A 14,194-nucleotide genomic window follows, 5' to 3' on the forward strand; every position below is an offset into this window, starting at 1 on the left:
ATGAATAATTTAAAAACAAGATCCAGGTTAAAACAGTATAAAGCATTAGAGGAATGGGAGACTGAGTCGTATGAACAAGAGAAAAATTGGAGTGGAAGATATATGGGTCAATTTCCAAGGTACTTGCGAGGGAAACGTGCAGGTCAGATGAAGCAATGGAGAAAAGCAATGGTAGCATAAGATTTATACCCAGTAATAGAGGCTGAGGAACAGACAGGGAGCAAGTGTAAAGAAAAATTGAAACGCCTGAACCCGCTAGGATATGGTGAATCAGAAGATTAATTATTAGAGGATATTTTAACTAAAAATCCTCCACCGTACCAAGAAGGACCAAGTAGAAACACCCCAAGTACACCGGTATTAGGAACACCCCTGATTCCACAAATTGTACATGAGCCAACAGTTAATAGGATACTTCAAGCTAGGGAAAAAGAAGCGTTAAATACAATTTGAGAAGAATTAATACCAAAGATAGGTCAATTAAACCCTGAAGCATGGACAATAGCAGTAACTATAGATCCTGTTGTTCCATTGTATGGATCCAAAACAATTTGTCTTAAACCATCAGTTGGAACAGCTCCCTTACGCAACCCTAGAAAAGAAACTATGATAATAGATGATCAAGACAGTGAGTGTGATTCAGTGATTTCATTAATGGATCTACCGATTAGAGACTCAGTAAGTGAAACCCCAAAAAGAGCGACACGTAGTAGTTCAAAAGAAAGAAGATCAGTGGCATCCTCTGGAGCCAAAAGTGCAACAGCAATAACTCCAGAAGATTTGGAGAGATGGGCACAGGGAATAGAAAAACAGAGTACACCCCCTAAAATATTGGATATTTACAAAATGAAAGTAGAGTTGGAAGAGATGATAGCTGGAAATGTGGGAATAGAAAGATTGAATACTTACAATGAGAAAGAGTTGTTATTCATTTGCAGAAGTATAACCAGAAAGGCGAGATTATTTCACGAGAAATTAAAAGAACTTGCCTCTGAAATGGGAATTGAGATAGGGAAATTAAAAGTACTACAGAAACCATATCGAGTGGAGTTTACTAACAAAGATTTAGAAAATATGAATGTGTCTGGTAAGAAGTTGCAGGTAAAGGAGTTGTTGAATATTTTGCAACGGTGGGGAGACATTGACAGGTGGAGAATGAGGTGGACAAGGAAGAAGGAGGAAGCACAGGTGAAAGAAGCATCTACTGCATATATGGTAAGAGATTCAGGAAAAGTAGAAAGATTGTGTCCTCTGAGAGACCTGGTGGTGTCCTCTGAGAGACCTGGTGGTGGATATGTTCATGTTCCATGGAGTCGACAAGAAATGTTGTCATTTACAAATGATTTCCCTAAACTGAGAGAGAAACCAGTTGAATGGTACAAACAGGTTGAGAGGTTTGTGAAGGTTTCGAAGGTTTTGTTGAAAGACTTGGATGGTGTGTTTGATGTAGTGGTACCTGCTGATTTATGGACAGAATGTAAGATCACAATTGATTGGCCTAGTTAAGAGTACCCAAGAGATGCAAAAACAGGAGCACCTTCAGATGATGTGATGAAGAAATATCACCAAGTAAATACTTTCCTGAAAGGGAAGATTCCTCCAAAAGAAACAGATTGGGTAAAAATAGACAGAACAACCCAAGAACCGAATGAGTTGGTTCATGCATATTGTGAAAAACTGCTACAAGTGTTCAAACAGTATAGTGGGTTTGAGAACATTAGAGATAAGGATATGGGTAATTTTTTGCGTATGGTTTGAAGCCAGAGAGTAGTCAGATGATTCAACAACACATGTTGTGTTGGCAAGGAAAATCCATCAATGATATCTTAAAATATGCAAAGTATTGTGGGGATGATATTGAGGCAAGGCATGAAAAGTTACAAGAGAAAATGAGGGCACAAGTGAAATTGGAAGAACAAGAAGAGATTAAATTAAATAGTCAAGCAGATGGACAGATGAAAGATCCGAGTCAGAGTGATCAAGTGGTAAATGGTGGTAAACCAAGAGGACACATTAATAGGGAGAATGCAAAGAAAAAGTTTCCATGTCATGGATGCGGAAAGCTTGGACATTGGAAAAACGAGTGTAAGAATATTCAGAATAATAATGGCCCAAACCAAAATTTAAATCTGCAGACGCAGAATGGAGTACTTATGAATCAGCCACAGCAGGTAGTTAATCACCAGTTTTAGGTGTCACCTGCCCCTATGACAAATTTTGTAAATCAGCCAAAGTACAGTAAGGACGCCAGATTTCAAGGAGGAAGTGGTAAAAAAAAGTGTGATTTCACAATATCTTGTGTTGAACAACAGTGACAGTGAGAGTGAGCAATGTCGGTGCCTGAGGGGGAAGGAAGAGGAATACGTACTTGGAGCATCCTTTCCGGTAGATCAATCAGGTCCATATATTGATGGGAAAGTGGAAGGCAATGATATCACTTTTCTGTTGGATACTGGTGCTTCCCATTCTACTGTGAGAACAGCAGACATCCCAAACCTGCCCCTCTCGGGAGAAGCAATCCAAGTAGTCGTAGTGTCAAATTAACAGATTAGAGCCCCAGTTACAGAACCTATGGAGGTTCACATTAGAAATTTTAAAGATATGCACAGATTTGTGGTCTGCGATTCTAGTCCAGTAAGTCTACTAGGAAGAGATCTGTTGTGCAAAATGAACTGCACAATTTATTCCAAATCCCTGATGAAGATATGATATACAAAATAATGTTAGCTAAACAAGGCACAGAAATAGATGTAATGTATTCTTTGATGACAAAAGATGATTTACCAGAAGAACTCAAAACAACTGTGAATCCAGAAGTATGGGATTTCACAGGAAAAGAGATAGGGCTAATGGCAAACGTAGACCCAGTGAAAGTGACAGTGAAAGAAAGTGCAGTTTACCCCAAACCAGACAGTACAAAATGAGTCCAGAAGTAAAAGCAGGAGTGACTTAAGAAATTGATCATATGAGTAAACAAGGGCATTTTAAAGGAAATAATGAGTAGTCCTTGTGATTCGCCTATAATAGGACTCAAAAAGCCTACTAGAAAGTACAGAATAGTCCAGGATTTGAGGAAAATGAATAAGATTGTAGTGCCCTGTTGTCCTGTGGTGCCCTATCCAGCAGAGATTCTTTATCAGATCCCTTGGAACACAGATTAGTTTACTGGAATTGATTTGTGCCAAGCCTTTTTCTCAATTCCTTTACATCCAGATAGCCAGTATCTTTTTTCGTTTAAATTTGAAAATCTTATCTTGGAATGGTACAGCGTTCCTCAAGGGTATACAGAAAGTCCCTCAATTTTTATTCAAATACTAAAAATGTGTTTACAGAAGTTAGTTGCGCCCAGATATTCAGCTTTAGTGCAGTATATCGATGACTTACTTGTAGCATCGAAATTCAGAGAAGACTGTGTTACCGATTCCAGTGCATTACTAAATCATTTGGCTGAGGGAGGACACAAGGTTATTACCATTTTGTTGAACAGGAATCAAATATTTGGGTCACCAAATAGAAAGAAGAGTGAGAAAATTGACCGCTGAGAGAATTAAAATAATAAAGCAAATGCAATTACCACAAACAAAAAGAGAAATCAGCATGTTTCTCGGAGTGGTGGGGTATTGTCGACAGTGGATTGTAGGTTTTTCCTTAGTAGCTAAGCCATTAATACAGATGACACAGAAAAGAGTAAAAGATCCAATAGTTTGGGATGATGAAAGTGTGGAAGCATTTGTAAAATTGTGAAATTGTCTATGTGAGGCCCCAGCTTTAGTTATGCCTGATTATTCGAAAGAATTTGCACTGTTCGGTTGTGAAAGAGAAGGTGGTGCACTTTCAGTTCTGACCCAAAAACATGGATTAAACAGACGTCCAGTTGTATATTTTCTGCTACTTTAGATTCAGTGGCTTCAGCATTACCTGGCTGCTTAAATGCAGTAGCTGCTACTTGTATGAGCCTAGAACAAAGTGAATCAATTGTGATGGGATATCCAGTGAAATTTTATGTTCCACACTCAAGATTCTATTAACAAGAACTCGAACACAGCATCTTACTCCTAGTCGGATGGCTAAGTACGAAAGAATAATTTTGGGAGCAGAAAATGTGACGATGATCAGGTGTACCATGGTGAACCATGGTGAACCCAGCTACTTTATTGCCAGATTCATGTTGTGAGGAAGTGAAAGATGAAGCTCAACATGATTGCTTAGATGGAACTGAATTGTGCACTAAGCCCCGCCCCGACATACAGGAAGAGCCTCTGAAAGAGCCAGATCATAAGCTATTTGTTGATGGTTCTTGCTTAAGACTTGAAAGTGGAGGACTAAATGCAGCTTATGCTGTTTGCAAAATATCTGGGATCATTAAAGCATCCTATTTACCGGGAGTCAAGTCTACACAAGTAGCCAAATTGATAGCTTTAATAAAAGCATGCAAAATTGGGAAAAATTGGAAAAGTAACCATATTTACTGATAGCTTTCAAAACATGGGATGAGGTGAGACAGTTGCAGGATGAGGTAGAAGAAAGTGAAAGGGAAAAATTGACAAAATCAGGAGGGCAGGAGGGCAGAAGACGATGTGTGGGTGTACCCCAATGGAGGACCAGTCATGCCAGATTATTTGCTTTCTCAATTTGCAAGAATGTATCATGGAGACACTCATGTAGGCAGAAACGCTATGATCAGACTATTTAGACAAAATTGGTATAACCCAAGGTTTAGGGTACTCGCGGAAAATCTTTGCAAGAGATGTTTAATATGTCAACAAATAAACCCAGGCAGGAAAACAGTGGTCCCTTTGGGAAAGATTGGAAAAGCAGAAGGACCATTCATTAGATTACAGCTCGATTTCATAGAGTTACCACCATGCAGGGGAATGAAGTACGTCCTTGTCATAGTGTGTTTATTTTCACGATGGGTGGAGGCATACACCACTAGGAGAAATGAAAGCATAACAGTTGACAAGTTATTGTTGAGGGATTAATTCTGTGTTTTGGTTTTCCAGTAACTTTGGAATCAGATAGAGAACCTCATTTTAATAATGAAATAATTCGATTAATCTGTGAAGCATTTAAAATTGAACACAAACTGCACTGTGCATACCGCCCAGGGGCTTCTTAAGTGGTAGAACAATTGAATGGCGCAATCAAGTCAAGATTGGCAAAGGTGTGTGCATCCACCTCCATGGATTGGCCATATGCATTGCCTCTTGTCTTGATGAGACTCCGATGTATTCCTGACAGAAACACAGGATTGACTCCCCATGAGATTCTCATGGGAAGGGCAATGAGACAAGCATTTATACCAGGACATAAATTACTGAATATATCTGATGATCTGGTATTGGATTATTGCAAAGGATTGGCTGACCTAGTGCCTACTGTCTCTCACCAGGTTGGAGAAGACGCACTTGCCAGGCATCCAGGTAAGGAGCATGATTTGAATCCTGGAGACTGGGTGGTATTGATGAAGCTCACCAGGAAGTTGTGCCTAGCACCCAGGTGGGATGATCCACGGCAGGTCATACTGGTCACTACTAAAGCAGTTAAGTGGGCAGGTTTTCCCAAATGGATCTATGCCAGCCATACGAAAAAGGTTCCAGCTCCTGCTGAAAAGCGACCACAACTGACTAGAACAGTTGAGGCTGCTGAAGGTTGTACAGTCAAAGAATCTAGAGGAATAGATTCTGAAGGGACTGACAAAGAACAACCGAACACAAGTCAGGAGGACTGGATACCAGTGGTTGATATACCAGAGGTGGTCATTAAGACAAGAAGTAGAACAAGATAAGAAAGACAAGAAACTAGTGAGGAACAGATAGGTATAGAATAACACGCTCAGGAAAAAGACAACAAAGCTACTGGAGACCCTGAGCAGGACCAGATAGGGATAGTAGAACATACTAAGGTAAACCAAGCAACTGAAAACCCTGAGCAGGGACAGACAGGTAAAGAAGAACATGTTCAGGCGGCAGAAGAACTAATTTTAGTAAGACCTGAACAGGACCAGTTAGGAGAACAAGAACAAGCTCAGATTGAAGAAGAACAGTCTGAAAAGATACCCGAACAGGAGCAATTAGAGGAAGAAGAACATGTTCGGGTAGAAGAAGCCACAATAACAAGGGCTGAACCAGGACCGATAGAGAGTGATACTGAGAAAAGGGAAAATCAAATTGTTCCACAGCATAACAATGAATAAAAGAGCTCTTGAGGGAGACAAAGAAGGTGAAAGTGCTGTGCACGTGAAAAGGGTCAGGAAGGGTCAAAAGGCTAAAATATTGGTTAAGAAAACTAAATGAAATCCCAGAACAAGTCAATGAAGTTACAAGTCAATCTCAGTCAGAACAGCCAGTTGCTAAAAACATTCGGAGAAGTCCAAGATTAAAAGTCTTGAACAATAAATTCAAGGGTCCTGAATGGACCTATATAATACTAGAAGATTTTGAAAATCTAGATCTAAATGACGATACAGATGAAGAATTAATTGCAGAACAGATTGACGAAGGGGAAGTGAGGCCTCCTTGAAGTACTAAAGATTCTGATTCATAACAAAAGAAAAGAAGAGAAATCTTCTCAAGTCAAAATGGCTGCAGACAGGGTTGCTGAAAGACCAAAATGAAATTGTATAAATAAATGCTGTAGGGTTTGCACATGTAGTATTTTATTAGTGATCATAGTATGGCTTTTCATAACAATAGCAGTTCCTTATCTTATAATGACAGACAAAAAGAATGACACAGACACTAATGAAAAGGCAGCTAATATGAGAGGAGATAGAGTAGAATTAGAAGCAACAGATGAAGTTGGCGATGCAGCTCTTGCAACAAAATTCATTGTATTTATATATTTGTATACTTAGCTCTATTAGGCCATAATCTGGACATTACTATCCCCCACCCTGCCCCTCCCCCGCCCTGTGTCACCGCCCGCCAGCATGAGTCCTGCAGAATGAACTACACATAGAATGAGGAAAACAACAAAAAGAAATATAGATATTTCTACTCGTTACACCCATACTTCGGAGATGTATATTTTTGGCTCATTCCCAGGTTTCCTAGGTTTGGTAAATATGGGAATGGATCAAAAACTGCGGGTGTTACACGGGAACACATACACAGCAATACCCATGGAAGGCCTCCATTGCGAGTAAGACAACGCAGCGATTTGAGATGCATTACCTTACTCCAGATTTTTTAAGCCATTCAAAGTCAGGGAAAGTGGCTTTGTGAGACTTCATAAACCTGACTTAGAGGTTTGCATCCCACATGTACCGCGTTGCATGGTGCAAGCATGATGCAAAACTCTCATAAATATGCCCCTAAGGTTTTTAAGACCATGAAAAGGGTTGATATATTTGACCAAAAATGTGTGCATTTAAACGGTTGGTTACAAATAAACCCCCAAAGGCAGCAAAGGAACCTAACCGAAGGCCAGAAACTAGAGCAACTAAAGCCAAAGAGGACAATTTGAGTGAAGGTAAAAATGACATAAATGACATAAGTAGCACTGAAAGGTTGTCGGGAAAGGAATCCATCAAAACTAAAGGGGGTAAGAAAACAGACAAAACCCAGGAACAGAAGATGGAAAGAGAATCTGACAAGGTAAAGGAGAGAGGAAAAGGGAAAAATAAAAACTAGGAAAAAAATAAGGGGGACGAAGATGAGATGGACAAAGATAGTGAGAACCTGCTGGAGAAAAAAGCAAGGAGACTACAGACGATAAAGAACTTGAAAGCAACTGCTAAGGGTACGGGGCAGCAATTAGAATCTCAGCCAAGGATCTCAAATATATTTAGCCCTATCCCTAAAGATTATCAAGAGAAAATAATAAATAAGCAGCATCACAACCCACCGATACCAGAAGACAAAAGGAATCAGAATGATCAGCAAGATCTACAAAGACAAAGTATGGGTTACACTTCCGATATAAACAATGTTAAAAAAATTGCAGGAGTTGGCACTGAACTAGCGAAGGAAATAGTGCTTGAAAAGTCCTGTGCAAAATTAAGCACCCTTACAGGGAGAGAACCTCCGCCCCCACCATTAAATCAAAATCCGAGGACCAAACGTCTCCCAACTGAAACACAGACATCACCTCCAAAAAAGGAGCTGCTTTTGGAATCCGAAACATCAAGTGAAGATTCTGGCTCAGATATCTACGAGACTGGTGTGTCTATTTCTAGTGCAACAAACAGCTCAAACGAGTAGGATGAAAAAGAGGAGGAAGGAGAGGATGTCGAAGTTGGGGAGGCCTCGAACACTACAGTCTTGGGAGTGTCTCGGGCATCCATCCAAGATGTTTACTCCAAAGGGGGGGGGAAAGATGACTGGGGAAAAAGAAGGATAAGACATAGAAGGCACTGTCAATCAACCGGCAAAGAGACCACAGACCCCGGAGGCAACTTAGAGCATGGCAAACATAGGAATAGCCGATCAAGGGAACCAAGAGAACAAAGAGAACCAAGAGAACGACAACTTCATCGGGAGCCGCAAAAAAACAGTCCACTGCCAAAGGAAAAGAGTTCTGATATGATAAACAAAAGGGAGCCCTCCTTAAGCGAAGTTTTAAATTCAATCAAGCATTTCCACAAAGACGTTAAGAAGGACAGCAACAGGAATCATGATGCTATCCAGGAACTCCGAGGAGTTGTGGAAAAAGTAGACCAAACATGTTCGGAAATATCCAACAGAATGGCCTCTTTAGAGTCTCGCACTGAAAACTTAGAATCAGACTTTAGCAAACTTCAGAAACAAGGGGCAAAGCATGAAGGAGTAATCAAGGACTTGATGCAAAAAGTCAAAGACTTAGAGAACAGAGGCAGGAGGAATAATCTCCGTTTCCTAGACATTCCAGAAGGAGTTGAGGGGGATGACCCGAGGGGATATATGATTAATTTGATAAAGGCAGCCTTTCCGGAGCTTGAAGGTTGGGATATGAACACAGAACTTCAACGAGTACATCGTTTCCCCCTGGCACTCCCAAAATGCAGCCAGAAACCAGCGCAGTATCCAAGAGCAATGCTGGTTTATATAGGGAAGTTTAGGCTAAGAGAAGCCATCTATGACATTGCAAGGCCCTCAAGGAAGAAGGAATTCAACGACTTTTCTTTCTTTGTGCGCCCAGATTTTGCTCACATGACTGTAGAACGCCGATGGAGGATGAGGCAGTTGATTACTCCTTTCGAGCAAAAGGGTGCAAAGATATATCTCCAAAACCCAGCAAGACTAAAAATAATCTATAAAGGCACCACTAAAACCTTTACTAGTGAAGTGCAGGCAGAAGCTTATCTGAATGTAATGTAATGTAATGTAATGTAATTGCCCATTTATACCGCGCTAAAATCGCTCCAGGGAGCATCTCGGCGCCAATGTATGGTCAACCTGATGTCAAAGTTGCCTTACTGCTTGGAGTGACCAGGACCGGAATCACACTAGTGCTCTGGCAGTTATGTCTGGAAGATTGTAGATCCAAGTTTTTAATTGTTTACGGAATTCTGATTCCTTGTCCAGTGCTCTTAAGTGTGGGGGGAGGGCATTCCATGCTTTTGCACCTAGAACCGCCAGGGATTTGCCCCCACGGGTTTTAAGTCTAAACCCTGGGACGGTCAATAGGTTGGCATTTGAGGATCATAGTGCTCGAGATGGACAGTATCTTACGTATTTTTTTCTTAGGTATAGAGGGCCTAGGTCGTGGACAGCTCGAAAGGTAATTATCAGCACTTTGTACAGGACTTAAGGGCTTAAGGGCTTTGGTTGCTGAGGATTTTCTCGGCCATTTTAAGACCAGCCTTGCTGCCGCATGCTGTACCATCTGGAGTTTATGGGTAGCCACCTTATTGGTACCAGCATACAGGCTGTTACAATAATCAATGCGTGATGTAACTAATGCAACCGTAACTGTTTTCCTTGCTTCAAAGGGCAGAAAGTCAAAGAACTTCCTGAGCCCCTTTATCACCCCAAAACAGGTGCCTGCCACTTTTGACGCCTGATGTTTAAAGGATAAGTCGGCGTCGAAGTGTACCCCAAGGATGCGGGCCGAGGAGGTGGTGTGAGGCGGTATTTCTGCCTTCTCGGGCCACCATAGTCTGGGAATGAAATCATTTTTTGGGCCTATAGGTATGATCTCAGTTTTGCCTGTGTTGCATTTTAGATGGTTTCTCCGCATCCAATCAAAAGTGGCCGTTAGGCAACATTTGAGTTTTTCCTCCCCGACCTGGTTATCTTTATCCATTACCAGGATAAGTTGTGTATCGTCGGCATATGCTATTACATCTATGCCAAATGACGATATCAACTTTATCAGGGGTGCAGTGTAGACATTGAATAATGTCGGACTCAAGCTGGAACCTTGAGGTACTCCAGTCGACAGTGGTTTCTCACTGGAACGGAATTCCCCCAAGGTCACCACTTGTCTCCTGTCACTAAGAAAGTTCTTTATCCACTCCAGGGCAGTGCCTGTGATGCCAGATGTTATTAGCCGGTCTATTAAGATAACATGTGAGACCGTGTTGAAGGCCGCCGACAGATCTAATAATACCAGGACGGCTTTCTTACCTTGGTCTAGGGCTGAGCGGATAGTTTCAGTAGTGAACAGGAAAGCTGATTCCGTGGAATGTTGAGTCCTGAAACCAGCTTGGTTGGGGTGCCATGCTTCACTATCTTCCAGAAAGCGTATAAGCTGTTTATTTACTATCGACTCTGTGATTTTACACAGTGCCGAAAGTAGTGAAATGGGACGTAGATTTGATAGTATAGTGGGGTCAGGGAGCTGTTTTTTTGTAAAGGTTTCACTGCTGCCAATTTCCACTCTGAGGGGACGTTAGCCGTAGACAGTGAGTTATTGACAATGTCATTTATTTCTGGGTTGACAATTTCTGCGATGAGATGCAGGAGTCCAATAGGGCACGGGTCAAATGGTGATCCCGATTTTGTTGCCAAGATAGTTCGCTTAGTCTCCTCCGGACTGATTGTATGAAAGGCTGTAAACTGGGTTACCTCCTGCCTTGTGTTGTCATCCTCATTCCTTGAACCAGGTATTGGGACCTCGAAGTCTTTCGTCAGACCCTGAACCTTTTCTTCAAAGAAGTCTGCGATAGAGTCACAGAGCATTTGTGAGGGCGGAATGTCCTGCATTAGACATTTAGGTTTATTAAAATCATTCACAATTTTAAAAATCGCTTTATGTTTGCTATTGGCTGTTTCTATTGCTGACGTGAAATACTTCGTTTTTGCCTGTTTGATTAGTGCATGATACGCACTCTTAATCTTTTTGTATTTACCACGTTCTATGCTGTGATAATTTTTCCGCCAGCTACGTTCAGCCCGTCGTAGCTCCCCCTGTTTGTTTTTAAGTTCTCGGTCGAACCAAGGGGCGAATCTCTTCTTTTTCCCGGGTCTAGTTTTATTTCTTCCCTGTCCAGCCATACCTTTCAGTTCATTCATCCAAGCCCTAAAGGTGTTTAGGTTTGGAGGTCCTACTAGCTTTGGTCTGCATTCTCTAGCTATTGTAGTTAGTTCTGGGTGGTTCATAATGGCTTTCCAGTCATCTTGTCTGGCCTGGTTGCATTCTTCTGCATGTTTATTCTTTCTATTAGTCTCCAGTGGGAACCTAAAAGGTATTAATGCGTGATCCGTCCACGTTTGGGGTTTCAGGTGGTCTGTTGTTAAATTATCTAAATTAGTGGCAATGCAGTCTATCGTATGTCCAGCCTCATGGATGGCTTGGGTGTCACAGATTGTGAGACCCAGTACATCCATGGTTTCCCTAAAGGAGGCAGTAGATGCTTCCGTTGTGGACTCTAGGTAAATGTTTATATCTCCCAACATAGTAAAATTGGAATATCTAAGTATCAGTGGACTTAGCACATCTCCAATACTCCCCAGAAAACCTGTGCATGATCCAGGTGGACGATAAATCAATACCCCAGCAAAGGAGAAGTTATCGTGAATTTTAAGACAAAAACCCATCCCTTTGGCATCTTTTAATTCATGGAGTTCTGTCACCGAACAGCCAAGTGTATCTCTATATATGATGGCCACTCCTCCCCCCCGTTGTTCATTTCCTCTGTCAACACTTTGGATACCATACCCTGGAGGTAGGGCATGTACCAGATCGGGAGTACACCAAGGTTTAAGCCAGGTCTCTGTAATAAAGAGACAGTCTAAGTTGTCATCGATTAGAAGATCCTGTATATGCTGGGCATGCTTTGGCAAAGATCTAGCATTGATTAAGCCAGCCTTTAGGGTATAATTAGATGTTAAAAGGGCGGAGACCTGAGACCACGTGAAAGTACAGTGGCAATTCTGACAACTCACCGGGCCTGTCCAGTCCGAGGGATCGAGTTTATGTGGGTCGCATACGCAATCCGATTTTAGGGCTAATAATTCCTGTCTACTGTAGCTCCCTTTATTGGTCCCAGCAGGGTTCTTAGCCCTGTGCCCGGCCAGTGCGCGGACGGGCGCAGACGGGCTGGACTCTGGCTTGACTCCGGCGCGAGTACGGCGCGTCCGCTGAGTGCGTCCGCTACGCGGAGTCATGGCTCTTTGTTTTTATACCGGTGACTCTCGCCCCCAAGGGAGGATAGCCCTACCCAAGATGGCCGCCGCAATAGTTGCACCCGTGCCCCAGGTCGAACAGCCCTGAAATCGGCTGGACCCTCTGGGGGAGGCAGCGCTTAGCAGGGTGAGTGCAATCCAGTGTTCAAATAACGAGTGAGAATAAAATAATGCCTTCACCCAAAATCGGTGAAGACACCAAACATCGCGCTAAATCCGCGCGCTAGTGCAGGGGGGAGAGGACACAAAGGGCAAGTGCAAACAATACGTTTTTAAAAATAGCAGCAAGAGAAAAGAGTGACCGCCCGGCTCAAGCCTCAGGCGAAAAATTGGGGGGAATACTAATCAGGAAGCTGGCAAATAGCAAAAGTCCTGAAATCATTTTTTGAAAGAACAAATACACAGCAACAACTTAAGATGCAGGACACAATTTCCACATGTCAGTAAAATAAGTATATATTGACTAGAATTATCATTGTAAGTCAGAGGCTCTACTTATATTGTAAGGCAGAGATTTTTTTCTTAAGCGATGCAGGAAATACATTTATATGATTCCGGGCCACGGGGCCTCTCTGACAAGGATTGCCCTAACTGACAACCACACCTGGGAACATGTACCCAGGGTGTCTCTATGGGGAGGGGGGAGGTGGGAGGGGGGAGCACAGTGAGGGTAGGGCACGGGGTGTGGGTAAGGAGGTGACAGTAGGGGTTGGAGGGGAAGGGAGGGGGAAGGGCAGAAATGTTGCACAAGGATACGATGTTTGGAAATCGGCATTACAAGCTTGGGTAGGGAAAAGAACACAGGATATACAGCAAAGTATAGATAAAATAGATAACTATCAGCTTAGGGATGAAAGCAACAAAGCTATATGGCATGTAGAATAGCCTTGATAAATGTATGTGGGCTCAATGACCAAAAAAAGAGGTTTAAAGTAGCAGCACTACCCAGAACATTGCACATTGATTTGGTTTGTTTGCAAGAGACCCATATAGAGGGCACCAACGCACACCTGTTGGGCCAATTAGGGTATGAAGTTATGGCAAAATCAAACCAAGGGACCAAAACTAGAGGGGTGGCTGTGCTGGGCAGGAGTAGGGACACAATTATAAGGAGGAAGAAAGAAGATCAATGGGGGAGGTGGGTGATGACCGAGATAGCCTTTAAGGGGGAGACATTCACCTTAGTTACAATATATGGATCTACAGAGGACGACCCAGATGTATTTCAGTATCTGGATGGGGAATTAGCACAATGGCCTGAGCCAATTGTATGCTGTGGCGATTTCAATCTGCATGACCCAACCAGTTCATTCTTTCAGCTAGGTTCACAATATCGAGGCAGGAAAAGGAAGGTGTATAGGGCACTGTTTGATATGGCGACCCACAACTCATTGGAAGATCCTTGGGTAAAATGGCATCCAAACTTAGATGGTAGCACTTTCTTCTCATCACCTCACCAGGTGCTGGTCAGACTTGATTACTTTTTAATTTCAAATAGATTAATCGGCGAATCAAAAATTGAAAAACAACCCCGAATTATATCCGATCACAGCCCATTGGTTTTGACAATAAAATTAGGGAACTTCAATAAAAAAGAGGTGGAATGGACTTTTGAAAGGTTGCTGCTGCAAGATAATGTATAT

This window comes from Lissotriton vulgaris, chromosome 1_1, assembly GCF_964263255.1.
Source record: "Lissotriton vulgaris chromosome 1_1, aLisVul1.2, whole genome shotgun sequence".
Lineage (NCBI taxonomy): Eukaryota > Metazoa > Chordata > Amphibia > Caudata > Salamandridae > Lissotriton > Lissotriton vulgaris.